The sequence below is a fragment of the Harpia harpyja genome, chromosome Z (assembly GCF_026419915.1).
Source record: "Harpia harpyja isolate bHarHar1 chromosome Z, bHarHar1 primary haplotype, whole genome shotgun sequence".
Classification (NCBI taxonomy): domain Eukaryota; kingdom Metazoa; phylum Chordata; class Aves; order Accipitriformes; family Accipitridae; genus Harpia; species Harpia harpyja.
The window spans coordinates 1,338,836-1,354,716 of record NC_068969.1 but is presented as its reverse complement, the minus strand read 5'-3'; positions in this window follow the sequence as shown (position 1 = coordinate 1,354,716).

Genomic DNA, 15,881 nt, shown 5'->3' with positions numbered 1-15,881 from the left:
ACACAGCTATTTGTTCACAGGGATGCTGCTCATCCAGGGTTGTTTTTTTTTTTTTTTTTTTACTGCACAGTTTCTTTGGAAGACTTTTCTTATTCTTCCCCATAACAAGTTACTCGCTACAAACACACTGGGGAATGTGTTGCATTTGAAAAAAATAATATTCCTTAGTTATCACAACATGCACTTAGGCAAATACTATTTTTGCCTTTTTTGGGGAAAAAGAAAAAAAAAAAAAAAAACAAAAAACCCAAGCCCTGACATTTCCTTTATGCATTTATTAATGGACACAGAGGTGAAAAGATGAACTGTCAAAGCAGATTATTCGTTGCCAAAGAAAGGTCTTAAACACCATGGATCTGATCCAGCAAACATGACACAGTCTTCCAGGCAGCGTAAGAACCAGAGAGCGACAGATGCTGTTAAAAGAAGGTATTTCCAAAGCCATCAGATTCTCCCCAAGCCGACAGAGAGATGGAGTAGGCAACAGCACGCATGGAGGAAAGAGAGCTGCGTTGCAAAACGGGATGTGAAACGTGCGTCTTTGCTAGCCGCGGCCAGCTGGTCCTGAATACAGAAGTCCTGCTGGCGTGTCTTCTGGTGACAAAACCTGCTGGGTACCAGTGATTTGCCACAGAATATGCTGAACTCTTGACAGTTGCTCGCAGCACTGGGGCAGTGAGTGAGAAGGATGAAGCAGAGCTGTGCTTGACACTGGTCGCTGCAACATGAGCTCTTTGTTGGACAAACTGACTGCGAGCGTGGTGATGTGCAAAGCAGATAGCTTGTGTGGCTGGGTGGAGAACAGCAGCGTGGACAACAAGGGTGTTGTCTATTCCCTGAATGTGTGCAGGGCGGAGTCACAAAATTGTGTATGGGAAGGGGTAACAAATAGCATGAGGAAATCATGTGGAGATCAGGGGAAGCAAACTCATGTTCACGGCAGGAAGGAGAGAAAGGGTGGAGAAAGTGGAATGATGGGGAGGAAGGCACAGGAAGACACAGGTCTACTTTTTGTTCTGATGAAGATTGACCTTGGACTAACACATATTTACAAATATGACAATCAGCAGAAGTCATTTTGAGACTATTACTACTATTGATAAGATTAATATCACTAAAATTACAGCTAGAGTTAAAAGGATAGAACTCCAAACCTGCCTTTTTCCAAAATGAAGCTTCCCTTTTTTCCTCTATACAAAGATTTGAGACACACTTTTACAAGGCTGATGTCATGGTGTCACTAGGAGTGCATAAGGCCACAGTAATGCCATGGTGTGAGAGTTATGAGCAAGGCACACAGACTTTATGAAATATTGTCATTTTTTTTCCCTTCCATTTTAGCCATTGCCTAAACTGTAACCATAAAACTGGTCTTAAAATAGCACAGCAGGTAAAAAAAAAAAAAAAAAAAAAAGGAAAAGTACTGAACTAGATTTTGGTTTCCAGCCAAGTTTGTTCAAACAGCCTTTGCTAATAGGAGAGCTTTGGGGGAATTCTGTGAACCCTAGGAAAGGGTATTGGATTGCAGATATCAGGGCTCTTATAAATAATTTCCTATCTGCTTGCAAAGCCAGGAACTTTTCCCTATCTACCTATACAGAGATATATTTTATGTCAAGATGTAAGGCAAAATAGGTTTGCAGTCAATATTTAGTTTAAAATTATGTAAACAGTATTAACTGATCTGTCAAAAATGCGTTCATGGAAAACGCTTGACTAAGATAATTCATGTTTTTGGAAAGGTTGCTTGTACAGGCGCTTAAAGCACATCTGTTTACCATGGGCCTGGTAACGTCTTCAGAGTGAGCCACGCAGCCCTCCAGTCATACATTTCCAAGCAGCAGTTGTGGAGTTAATAAACTAAAGGTATTAAACATATAGTTGTAAACTGTTGGGGGTCTGGCAATCCAGAAGACAATGTGATCGAGTCCTAGCATGTACTTTGTACAGTTGAGAAGATGTAACATGGAGGCAAATCAGTACCAGGCCACAAGGTCTAGGGATTGTCTGGGGGGGGTCTGGGCCAGGGTTTTGGTGGTCGTGGGGTGTTCTGGCCTCACTGGCTTCAGCAGAGTTTGCTGGCTTAAGCCAGATGAACAGACTCGGCATTAGGAAACGAAAGTTTCTTTACGCTGCATTAGCAATGCTGCCCTGCCCTCCTGCCGCAGCTCTTGTGCGGCCACTCCGATGTCACCGAGGCTGGAACTAGAGGTGAGGTCATATCTCTGACGGCCAGGTGAGGACACTCAGCAGTTTAATTATTGGTTCCAGTGTCCACCTGCCAAAACTGTTAGTTTTTCTAATAAGCTTCATGTGTTGGTCCAAGACTGTCATATAGTCACAGAGGATAAGCGAGATACTTGGTGTCTGCTCTCTGAGCTAGGAGGGACTTTCAGACATAAACTTTAACTTGTGGTTCAGGTTAAAATGGCTTTCCAGCCATGTTAAAGCTGGTCTGGTTTGACTGAGTGCTCTTGTCAGTAAGGGAGTTTGCTGTGCTGCTCACCAGAAGGGAAAGGCAGAAAAGACAGCAAGAAATTCAGCCTTTACTGGAGTATTCCTGGGAAGCATTGGGAGCCATGGCCATGGGGTACGTAAGCGCACACACAAACCCTTTAGACACCTCGGAAGTCTGTGCTCCTGTGAAATTATTTTCTTGTGGACCAGAGAGTAAGGGCCATTTGAAAGGTGTCAGCACTGTACTCGAACTGAGCAGAGGGCACAGGCTGAAAGGATCCCTGGGGGGATTTGTATGTTTGATAATGCAGGTGTGGTAGGAGAAGACACTGATAATTCCATCATCCACAGATCGTTGTGCTTTGCAAGCCAGGGCTTCTTGATAATGATATAGACCTACCTATTCAGTAGGTTGCCCTTCTGCAGTATCATTTACAAATGCAGAAGAAAAAGGTTCCCATCTCCAAAAAACATTATTATGTATGTAGAAGATGAGGGTGGAAGACACGAGAGTGAAAAGGAAACCATGCTCATCAGCCTGGTGAGCAGCTGCTGTGGCTGTAGGAGAAGAGTGAAGTGCTTTTGCAAATATTCATGGGGAGATCTAAGCGGGAATTCAGCACCCAGGAAGAAGAAAGATGCTTCCTTGGAAATACAATAGTGAGGGATAAAGACCATTGTAGTGGACCAGCCACAAAGCGGCTTCTTATTAGTGAACGACAATATGTTGTAAAGGGCCTTGAAAGCAAAGTCAAGTGACTTATGCCTGATGCTAAAGAGGAGGTGTCAGAAGAGGGATGCAAGAGGAGAAGTATATGTCAAAATGCCAATGACAAACTAACTCTGCATCAGAGTGCTGGATTGCTGTGAGCAAAGCAAGAGTAAAACTGGCAGTCTAATCACGATGTCAGATGGTGAGTGTTCAAATGAGGGGATCATTGGGAAAGGCTGTCGGTTCTTAGAAACCAATGTGGGGAAACATCAAGAGAATTAAACCTCATTTGAAGGAGAGGATTCATAAACTGGGCATTAGGAGAGAGATCAGAGGCCATGATGAGTTGCTGGGTGACTGACACACGTAGTCATACTGTCAGTAATGAAGGAAAGTGGGGTTATATGGAGGCACGGGCAGGAGCTTTGCTTTAGCCAGGAAGAACCTGAGTTAACAGTAGATCTAAATAAGAGATGACCTTACAGAAAGATCTTTTATTTTTATCATTTACTTTGTATTTGGATAGAAGGGACAGGTCTGGAGCTGAGCAGTAAAACAGGAGGTATCTCTGCAGAGGTGGTCACTGAGTTTGTGCATGGAGATGAGTCTGGGTATTTTGTTTTGTTTGGTGGGTGTTTTTCTCCTGGAAATGAGATGGTAGGAGAAAAGAAACCAAGACCTGTTCAAGGCTGGTGAAGACGACTACTTGGCAAACATGCTGAATGAGTGAAGGAAGGCAGAGGATGAGGGGTGCTGAATCCAGAGAACAAGATCTCAAGAAGACTGTCGTCAACAGTGCTAAAAGTAAATGAAGAAAGATAAAGAGGAAGAGTCTGACTGAAATCTTGGTAAGAAGAAGATACGAGAGACCTCGACCAGAGAAGTTTTAGTAAGATGTGAGGGGCAGAAACTGTTGGAGGATACTATAAACACCAATGAGTTATAGGATGGAACAGTGCCTGGAAGGACAAGAGGGAAATCGAGGACCTTTGGGTACATCTTAAAGAAAGGGGACACTGAAGGATGTTAGTGAAGAGGAAGTTGCAGAATTCAAGGTTAAATGAGGAGACTTAAGGATAATTAGAATTAAAAGTGATGAAAGAAACTGAGATGGCATGGACATGCTGTTGGAAGGGAGAACAGACCAGTGCCCTACCACAGAGTTGAGGAAAACCAGCCAGCTCGTATTTCCTGGGAGAGCAGGGGAGCCAGGAGAAGAAAGTGGTTGAGAAGTGAGAAGTTGCATCAGCCAGAGTTGCAGATACACTTCTTCAGGTTCAGCTGGATCTTACAGCTGCTTAGTTGGTACGAAGAGGTAGAGAGAATAAATTTGCTGTTGTGTTAATAGCTTCGGGGGGGGGGGGGGAGTGAAATGAAGTCAGTAGGCCAGACTCTGGGAAGGCAGTCTAGACTGGACTGAAATGAAGCTTGAAAGCAAATGAGCAATTTTCAAATTGAGAAAAGGACAGGGAGGAGATGTCTGCAAACAGAGGAGGAAAGAAAAACTAATTAAATTATCTGGATGAGCAGTGACCAGAGGGAGAATTTGCACAGTGGAGAGGTGAGGAAGAGCAGTGCTAGGTGAAAAACATAGCAGATTAACTATTTCAGAGTGACTGAGAGAGTCAAACAAAAGCTGCAGATCAACTGAAGGCACAAGGATACAGAGATGCCAATGCAAGAAACTGGTTTGTCACGTCAGAACCCGACACAACCAAGAGTGGATGTGGGAATCTGGGAGGAGGAGAAACAGCTTTGGAAGCAGCATGAACAGGCAGGATCCCCAACCATTTGCACCATGTCTGCTCCTGATCCGGGGAGCTCAGGGAAAGGAAGATGCCCAGAAGAGGAAGAGAACAGAGGTGAGGTCCTGAGAGCTGGAGGAGCTGCGGGTGCTGGGATGAGCATGCCTAGCCCCGAAACAGCCGGGGGGGGAAAGAAATGCAGTGGTGGCACTGAAAAGCAGGTAGAGGTGAGGGGTCAGTGCCGCTGGGTGGAGAGGGTGGTATGCTGGGAGGACAGGGACTCGATCCAGAGTTGTTAAAGGAAGGGATGAGGAGCATGGTGGGAAGAGGATAGGCTTGGCATGGAAAATGGGAGGGCATAAGGAAGATAACAGGGCCAGATGCAGCTATGAACAAAGGGTGAGGTCAGAGCAATGGCCGGGTGGCAGATGGACACATGTACAAAAACAGAAAACAACAGGCAGCTCCTGCCTGTGGTTTCTAGGTACACTGTTTGGCTGCCTGCAATCAGAAGTGATTGATTACAGAATTAGGCTTGTGCTATTTTGGCCCTGTGACTTCAGATGCTGTAATCTAAGACCACTGTGTGCTTATCCTTGCAGCAAGGATAACTCTTTAGGCATCGGGATGCTTTTGGGGGGGACATGTCAGAAAGCTTTTCCCCAAACTGCGTTTGTAATCCTGCCACTCCTCTCATCAATCATCAAGCTAATATAAAACTGGCAGTGTGCTTCCTGTTAGAGTGTTGTGAATTTTCAAAGGCAAAGTGCACTATTGTTTAATAGCCAATTATTCACTGGCATTGATAAACAGGCTGCTTGCGATTACTGCAGCAATTACTCACTCTCCTAATTTAGACATGAGGAAAAATTAATTCAAGCTTCCAGTTGATCATTTATATCTGTGGCTTTTGTAATAGACATCACAGTGCACTGAAAACAACTCCACCAGAAAGGAAACTGATCTGTTCAGATTGATAACGTGTTTTACTCTCATTCTGTCACTAAGTGAGGCACGACTGAGTCCAAGCTGAAGGGCTGTGGCTGAAGATGGTTTTTTTATGCTTTGGGGACATAAAAATATGAAAATCATTTTGTTAAACCTTAAATTAAAAACAGAGGGGAGGGATGTTACTGTGGTCAGAAGGGAACTCCATGTACAGCTAAACAAGCAAATAAAGTAGTAGGATTGTTTAAGTAATTTGACCTCACCTTACCCCCAGACCACCCTTTAAGTGCTGATGGACCCATCTCCAGACAACAGACATCCAAGATGTTCAGGGAAGGCTTGCGGGGAGCAATGAGAGGATGCTGGCTGTCTAGTTCAGAAGGAAGTTGTGGCAGAAGTATATAAAACTGTTAACGGTTTTAGTAATGGTAAGTTGCAACCACCATATTTACTCTTTCTCATAGTTCAGGAGCAGTGAGATGGAAAGGCATCCACATAACACTGGAACAGGGAAATGCTTTTATTTATTTTATTATTAAAATTATTCCACAAATTGGCTTTCTGTTGCAAAGGGTGCAAGAATTTTGTGGTAACTGTAAGCCTGAGCCCTTAATACCTGAGTGGAAGAGCAGTGCCTGAGAAGCACCTTCTCCAGGTTTTCTCTCCTCCTCGGCGGTGGGGTTTCGCTTTCCGTGGCTATCTCCTCGTTTGCTGCTGGCAGCCGTTCAGCTGGTCTCGGAGAAGAGCAGGAGGAGCCTTTCCTCAGCGTAGGCTGGCGTGAGTTTGACAGCGCATTCCTCGTAAGCACAGATTGCGTGCAAGGTAGAACCTCTTCTGCGTCTGGTGAGGAACGTGCACGGGCAGATGGGGCCTCGTGCTCTGTATACAGCAACTCTCTGAAGCAGAGTACAGATTGCCTGCGGTTTCGTCTTCCAAATTCTGGTTTATTTACCCCAAATGGTGTCACTGCAATGAGCTTTTCTGTTCAGGTGCAGTGCAGAGCTTGAGTGACCACAGATGGGTTTTTTGCACCAGCCCTCGCCCCGAGACGTGCCTGCCAGGCAATGTTTGCAGAAGCAATGCCACTGCTTTCGGCAGCCCAGGAGCACAGCTTCGGCGAAGCACAGACAAGGGCTGTGGCAGCTCTGATTCAAGGCAGACTTGAGGGGGATAACTGGTTGAAAAACTGAAAGGCAGCAAAATATTGTCTCCTCTGGGAGATCAGCTCTGTTTGACAACATGGTAGCTAGGAACTTTTAGCTCAGGTAGCCAAGGCTGAACACAAGGTTGGCTCATTAACAAAAATCTGAATATTGTTTCACTTGGGAGACAAAATTAGGCTTTACTTTTTCCTCCTTCAGTGCAGCGAATGTTTGATTAGCAGCAGATCGTTATTACCAATGGTTTGCCTGGGCAGGCATTATCTGCCTGCCCCTGCTCCCCGCACTGGCTCTGCAGCGGCCGGAGGTGCTGCCGCCCGTCCCCATCTCCGGTGGAAGGTCGTGTCCTGTCTCCCTCGCTGCCATCACGGCTCCGACGGTATCTGGGATGCTTGAAGCTCCTCTGAGCAGTTTAAGTGCCATGCAAGCGGGGCTATCCGACTCCTTCAGGAGGCACTGATGCTCCTACGCCCGAGCCAAGCAGCGGGGTGGGCACACCAGCAGGCCTGGGCTGGGGAAGGAGGGGGACACGGCTCTGGGGACGTGCTATGGCCAGGAGGGGCTGCCTCCGGGGACAGGGAATAGGCATAGCCCTACAGCGACTGTTAAGGGAGTTGCTGGCTGCGAACCCTGTGTCTGCACATCGCAGTCATATTTGATACAACCATGGGAAGTGTGTACCAGAGACTGCAGCACCCCGAGATTCCTGGCTTTGGTGTTCACTCCAGGTGTGGAGCAATCACAAAGCACCGACCGTTACGCTATAACTGAGCTGATCAGAGGAAAGAAAAGAAACTATCATTTGGAGTTCATCTTATCTGAGACTATCATGCTCAGGAACTGTGTAATTCAGTTGCCCTGCTTAGCCAAAAGCTAAAGAGTTTCTAAAGTTTATTTCCTGTCTTTATAGCAACTGTCTGTCCCTTTATTTATTTTCACTGAAAGCTACTGGTATGCTAAAAATAATTTTTGGAGCAATTCTTGTGGCAGATTGTATAACAATTGCAGGCTGAAGTCAGAGCAGTTGGGAAGTGAAGGATGCCTCCTTGGCCAATCTCTTCTTACGAACTTCCATAATTTTTATTTTTATGTTTTGTGCTAAAGCATTTTCTGTTCCTCGCAGTTGAGAAGAGCTGACGGCTCGCATTGTTGTTACCTTGAAAGGGCAGTTATCACAGTTAATCCACCCTCCAAGGTTTTTCCTCAGGATAATTATTGTTTCGGTGATTCATCTTGCAGACCCTGCCCTTCCTTATTCGCACAAAATATCCTACTCCCTGCAATATTTCTGGGTCAGGCTCGTGCCACACATGTGATTTCCTCTTGGGCACGCAGACAAGGCAAGATGGATTTAAAGGTCAGCCATCGCTGAGCTGGCCAACCTCGGTGCACTATGCAGGCGGCTTCATGTGTCACCTATGGGACATTATCGGATGGGTGAAGGTTTGCAGGGCTGCACAGGAGCGGGGTGGTAAGGTAGAGTTCACTTGTGTATCGCGCGGGGCGAGGGGAACAGTGCCTCTGTTGTTATGCTGGAAAATTTCACTGCTCCTGTCTTCGGTGGAAAACATTATCACCAGCACATCCTGGCATATAATTTTGCCTCATTTATTATTGTCTAGCATTGGCTTAATGCTTATGGTGCATTTCTAAGGTACTTAGAGAGGGTTGTGGTTTTTCAAGGAAACATAACTCATGGGGGACAGGGGAGGGAGAATCCTGAAAGTTTTTGGCACAAATTGAGTCAAATTTTACTGAACATGAAAAATATAACCTGTGCAAGCTTTAACATGAGTTCTGCATGGCCCAGAGGCTATGGGGAAGGGAATATGCCCAACAGGCAGGATTACCACTCAGGAGACCTGGGCTCTGCTCTTCCTGCCAACCTGCTTGTCAGGGTCTGTTCATACATCCTGAGCTTCCCAGTTTGGGTGCAAACCACCACATTTTGTAGCAGGCAGATGTTGCCCAACACTCGTAGCTATCTAATCTCAGGTTCCTTCTCAGGATACAGAAGCTGGGCGAAACCCAGTGAGACCACCAAAAAGGCAGATCAGAAACGTGGTTTGGGTTTGTTTGGGGTGGGGGGGGTCCCCACCTTTAGCCTTGGCGTTTGTGCTACAGAGATGGGCTCACAGCTCATCAGCTTGCTCGGTGACCCTCCCCGATGGTGTGCCATAGCAGAAGTGAGGGAGGACTGTCAAGGGGAGCGAGCAAAAGCCCTTCCAGGTGGTTCCATCGTGCTGCCCTTTGCAAGGTCCCCGGCACCAGCTGTTTCCCAGCAAACTGGGGCCAGTGCTTGCCCTTGCTGCTGAGCTGGGAAGCACCATGACACCCTCCAGCGCAGGAGCGAACTCGGGGTGCCCCCAGCTTCACTGCCTCCCCCCACCATGCTGAAACAGCCGCCCCATGGCTCCACAATACTGCTGGCTGCAAGATCACTGGAAAATTCAGCCACCACGTCTCTCATCTCAGAGGTATAGCACCCTGATTAGTGAGATTGGCAAGTCAGCTTCAGGTCCGTAACTTCCAGGTAGGATGGGAAATGCTTATTAGCAGAGGAATTTTATGCAATGCCGCTTTTAGCCAAGACCAGCAAAACCTGATGGCAGTTTCGTTGACAAGCTGCTACCACCAAATTCACTCGATTTTACTTTAGGTGCTTTGGAGGAAATCAAAGTCTTGAGTAAAGCCCCTCTAGGGACAGAGGAGATAAGGGAGAAAAAACGTAAGCTTCAAACTTCATTTCTTTGTACACTGAGCATGAAAGATGAAAGCAGCAACAGTTGCAACTGGACCTGCTACCCTTTCAAGTGTAGTGAGCGAGTTGTAGGCGGTTCGCAATACATCAATGTGCTTGCTAATGCAGCCAGGACCTGTACTTTTACTAAACCTATCCCTTCTGCTTTTGTGACCTGGCCCTTTGCTCGCACTGGAGAGCTCCTTACAGACTCTGAGCACCTGCAAAGTCATCCCACTCCGGGGACTGGGACGCTTGCTGCTGGGCGTCTCTGGTAGCACGAAGCTGTGCCCGCAGTGGTTGCCTTCAGCATGTGCCTGTTGCATCTCCTTTAGCCAAATTCATCCAGTGAATTGGATTGCATTTTACCAAAATCACCCAGTGAATTGGCAGTGTATTTTAATGTCACCACATCAGTATACTCACGCAGCAGAATACTTTTCCTGTATACAGGTGGAGCACGATACCTGTCTCCAAACATGGGTGTATAACTTTCGGTATCAAGAAATGACAACCAGTACACCTTGTGTTGGCACACACAAAGTGAAAACCTGCACAAGTACCAGCCAAAACAGGTTGGTAACACATTCCTCAGGGAGTCTGTACAGCTGTCCTGCAGCCATTACCAGCCAGCAAATAGTGGGAGGTACAAAAAAAAACCCCAAACTGTTGCATGAGGTGCTGTACCTAGTGACCAGCGGCCAGTTTATGGGATCTTTATGGGACAGAAGTGTGGTTCCTTCTGACTGATGTTACTATTTTCAATATCAAATTAATTTTGTACATGATGGTATTCTTACTACCCTTCATTGCACGGTATATAGTTATGACCTCTTTCATTTTAAAAAAAAAAAAAAAAAAGAATAATATTATAGTGATTCTTATTCTCATGTTTCCTTGAAAAAGTTAACATCAACAATGACCACAATGATTTGTTTTGAAAATCCTCCCACAAGCCTACGCTTACATTTACAGTTTCTTTGAATGTGTAACAGCAATGGTTCAAAGAACTGGGGCTTTAGTGGCAGAACAGAGATTCAATCTGTTACTGCTTCCTTGACAGCAAAATATGTTAAATACTTTGAATTGGCTTCAGTGTGTCTAAAATCCTTTTTTTTGGGGGGGGGGGGGCACAAGAGTTCTGGAACAACACTTCAGAGAGCAGTTCCCTGGGCAAGTAAGGCTGCTTTCAATGCCCAAAGTATCAAAATCAGTTTTGTTTGGTTGTACAGTGCTAAAATGAAACCATTCACGTTGTATAGGTACATCTTGTATAGAGTTGCTGAGGTTTTTACTACTGTACAATGAAAATACCCAAGTAGTGTCTGTGATAGTAGGCTGGTGACTGGACAGACACACGAACCACCCAAGCAATAACAGTTCCAGTAAATATTGTGTCCAGTAAAAAGTCTAAAAATCTGAAGGAAAGGAACTGGAGGGGTATATTCACCATGGTTTAGGCTTAGGCAGTAGAGAAAACAGAGTTTTGTTTGGTTACTTGTCTCACGGTAGGTAACAGTTTTCAAAATGCTTAGTTGGAATTAATTGAGTTTTGATGAAGTTCTCAAAGATGCATATTAAAAGAAGCTACCTATAAATTTTATGTTAGGTATCAGATACAACACCTGAATTTAGGATGCAAATCCATATTGGTGTTTCTTTTAAAAGCTTTGCTGACCATAAGTGGAAATGTGGAAACTCAACGAATCACCTCTGGAAAAATGGCATTTGTGCATTATATTCTCAGAAGACTAAAAATAGAGCTCTGTTTGTTTTCCTTTATGAAGTGCCTAACTGTAACACTCCCTTACCAACCCTAAAAAAGAGTTTACATAAAAGATGGTGATGCAAAACCTTATCTCATTAGCATATCTCATTACATCATCTACAGTGGTGAAGAAATGGCATAATTTTTAAAGTCTTTTTCCCATCTTCCCTGACCATGAACCAATTTGAGAAAATATTTAGGTGTGTATCTGCACACCAACCTGTTACATACCTATTAATATTGCAAATCTGTTTCTTGAGCCTACAGTAAAATCTCAATTGTTAATCATCCATAACATAACAGTCTAAGGGGGAAACTTTCACACATGCAGTCATTTAATAATACTTAGTAATATGCTGTCTAAAGGGCATGGTATTTTTCCGGGTGTACTGAGCTCCACATCTTTAAACACTTTGCTGAACAGAGCTTGTGGAGAATCAAAGCTTTTGGTTCTATTTAATTATGTTTTGTCTTCTAACTCTTATTTTATTGTAGGCAAAATAGTTGTCATGGCTTATCTGTCCAACAATGAACATGTTCAATGCTGGAAAGTTAACATCTGTTACTTGTACTGCATCTACTGATGGCACAGGTACAGCCTGGAATGGGCAAGAGGTGAGAAAATACGTGAGTTCATATATTTTTCTCTTCCCTTAAAAATGAAATTTAAGGCTCAAATATATCCTGCAATACTTACGCCCTCAATATTTATGCCCTCTGTTTTTTACAGAATCCTACTCCACTTAGGAAATAACTATTGTCATCTGAGAACGTTAACTTTCAGCAGATAGTATTTCACATGCTAAACTCTTTCCAGTTCAGATATAGTGAACTCTGCTAGAAACACAGATGGCATGGGATAGTTGTATAAAAGCATGTAAAGGTACCACTTAGCTTTTCTAAGCTTCATATAATGAAATAGTCTCTCCTACACAGAAATCTCTAGATATTTGGGTTGCTGATCACCATTTTTTTTTCAATTAGGGCCTAATTTAAAACACTGTAGAAAAAAACAGTGCATCATGGATGTACAAATATTTCATTGCATCTTGATCTGTCTCAAAATAAAGACAGAAAGAAACAAAGAAATGTGGCAGTTTGTATGACAATTCACTTTTTTCTTCTGCTGTTGAAGGCTCTGCACAGGAGAGGTCTAGTAGTCATCTAGGCACAGAATTTGTACTGAATCTAGAAGCAGCATTTGATTATTTTCTGTTGCCAGTTTTGATGGAGGAAACTGTCTGGATTAGAGAGGGACTACACAGTGATCAACCCAATACTGCTATCCGCCAAGTGAAACACTGTGTTCAGTATCAAATTTGCTGATCAGCACTTAGGATTTTTTAATTTTTGTTTTTGGAAATCAGTTCCTGAACACTGGCATTCACACTAGTCACCCTAAAACTAATAAACACTATTCAAGACCAGCTCAGATTTGGCTACTGTCACAGCTGCATACAAATGCAGTCTCAAAATACCTGGGATATCTGACTGTTGAGTCAACAGTGAAATGAATTGGCAGAGAAGGTAGAAAGCTTTGTGTACAGCTGTGCTACATGTGGATCCAGAAATGGACTCTGAATTTCACAGGACCACAGTGCTGCTCCAAAAACCAAAGGAAAGAGAGTAGAGGGAGATTGGGGAGGGCATTTTACTTTCTGTATTTTAAGAAAAGTTGACAGGAAAACTCCTGTGTTGCCCCTACTTGAAATACAACAATCTGCAGTCACTGAATGAGATTTGAAGGGCAAGCAATACAGCAGATACTTTTTCTTTAACAAGGTAATCTTTGGAAGGAACTTCTTGGCTGTGTTTCAGAATTTCTGAAACACAATGGAGCGTGCTGAGTCATGGCAATCCAGTGGGGACACAGGTCCAACCAGGGTTGAAATGCAAAACAGAAATCAGTTATTTTATTAAGAGTAAAAACTTCATCACACACCTGAGAAATATTTTTTAAATGTCTTTGAGAATTGCCAGTACCTAAAGGGAGCCTACGAGAAAGCCGAGAGGGACTTTTTACAAGGGCATGTAGTGATAGGACTAGGGGTAGTGGCTTTGAACTCAAAGAGGGTAGGTTTAGATTAGCTGTAAGGAAGGAGTTCTTCGCTGTGAGGGTGGTGAGGCACTGGAACAGGTTGCCCAGAGAGGCTGTGGATGCCCCATCCCTGGAAGGGTTCAAGGCCAGGTTGGATGGGGCTTGGAGCAACCTGGTCCGGTGGAAGGTGTCCCTGCCCAGGGCAATGGGGTTGGAACTGGATCTTTAAGGTCCCTTCCAACCCAAACCATTCTATGGTTCTATGATTCGTATGATCTAATTCACTTCGATATGAATAAACTAACAATATTGTAGTAATTAACTCTGTATTAATTAGATGGTTACTAACTGGCATCTTACTATTCTTGGTTAGGGTAAGCAGACATGGTCAAGCTCCTTAAAGGAAACGTCACTTCTGAAAATCATCGCAGTCTTGTACCACAGGCGAGCAACGACTGTCCACTGAGCGATCCAGGCCTGGCAGGGTGACTCTGGAGAACAGCTTGCTGCATTTTCCACATCACCACCTTCATGCAGCTTGGCTACCCACTCAGTAAACAACAAGCCTTTCCTAGCTGTGAGTAGATTTAAAAAAAAAAATACTAATAATTATTAATCTCTTATCTAATAATTATCTCAATATGTTGATTCACATAATAATGAGTTAGCTGTTTACGTTATTTCAATCACTTGTGTAAAAAATGTACTTGGGCTGAAATTGAAATCCTGCCCTGAGATTAAGGGAAGGATTTCCATTGACTTCAGCTGAAATAAGGTTTAAACATGTCTGTTCCCATCAAAGGACTGCTTTCCAGAGCTGCTTGTTGATAATTCATCCATTTAAAATATTTTCACAATCGTGTTTTACACACTTTATTGCAAATTTTTGTGACAGTTAGCTGAAATTTTTTAACAGCATCCTAACAAGAATCATATTTCCTCCATTTGCATCCTTCGGATACTCATATACTCTAGTTATTTCACACTATTTATCTATTCATTAGTTATTAACATGCCTAATGCTCCAACTGTTTTACTTACCTTTAGTTTTTTTCCATTAGTCTGATTAGGTTTAACCTACCTCTTTCATCTGTTCTAGCACAAGAAATATCATATATGAATTGGTGCTAAACTGTTGTATCAGAACAGCATCTCCAGTGTTACTGTACAGTAAGTACGGAAGTGGGATGCTGCGGAGCAGGGAACAGTAGAAATACTGTTCTATTCACCACTGCCACCACTGGAATAGAGACCAGTCAGATGTGTTGACTTCGCTTATTTGCACTGCAGTGGTAGTGTTCACTGCTGGCTTTCCTGTACTCTCCACAGTAGCTGCATTTAACTTGAAGCAGGAACAGAAAAAGGAAATACACTGCATTTGTTCAAAACTGAGGAAAATTTTCTTTGTGCTGTCTGTCCGTCTATTGATTTCTGCAGCTATGCATCACCTCTTTCATTACAGCATGTACTGTAAGGCAACCAGGGCACTATATGCCAGCTGATGAAGAAATGATCAGGATGGTATTACATCAGTCTCTAAAAACAGCTTCAAGTCTTACTTTCTTGTAAAGTAAGTATCAAGGAAAGTCTTTGACTGTACTTGTTTTGCCATAAGGTATGCTTTAGTTTTATGTACCAGGTCCTAATAGCATCAGTCACGGCTTAACTGGGGAGAATGTTAGTCCCAAGTATTAGCTCTTTTGACATTGTACAAATTTACTTTTGCAGGAGCTGGGAAGTTCAAACTACACCTCTCTCTTTCTCTTCCTTATCCCTCTTCATTTTAGGGAGCTACTGCAGGAGGAGCCACTTACACACTAAAGATTCTAGATATGAATCAGGTTTCATGTGCGACAGCATTTTGGGATACTGGGATTGATTTACTACTCCTTACTACTTTCACCTAGCAATTTATGGGTAGTTGTTGCGAGTACTGAGACTACAGGTATCTCCAACAGTAATGTATTAAAGGATGTATAATGTAATGTATACACGGAGTATTAAACTCCCTCACAGAACTGGGACTTGCAATTGCACAATTCAATCCTTCTCTCTGGTTTTATGCTGTGCTGGGTTTTACTGATCAGCTCAACATCATTTATATAGGAGAGTTTTATTGTCAAAGGAAGCATTTTTTCAGTAACATTCTCCTATTTCAGAAAGGACATTTTCAGTCACCAAAAATACAGTACTTAGTAGCATTATATGACTTGTAATAGCTTTATTTTGAAGATAGCTTTAATACAACAGGCCAAAATAGAACAGTGTCTTATCTTCCAATGCATATAAGCCCTCTTCACTGTAGTGGTTTTC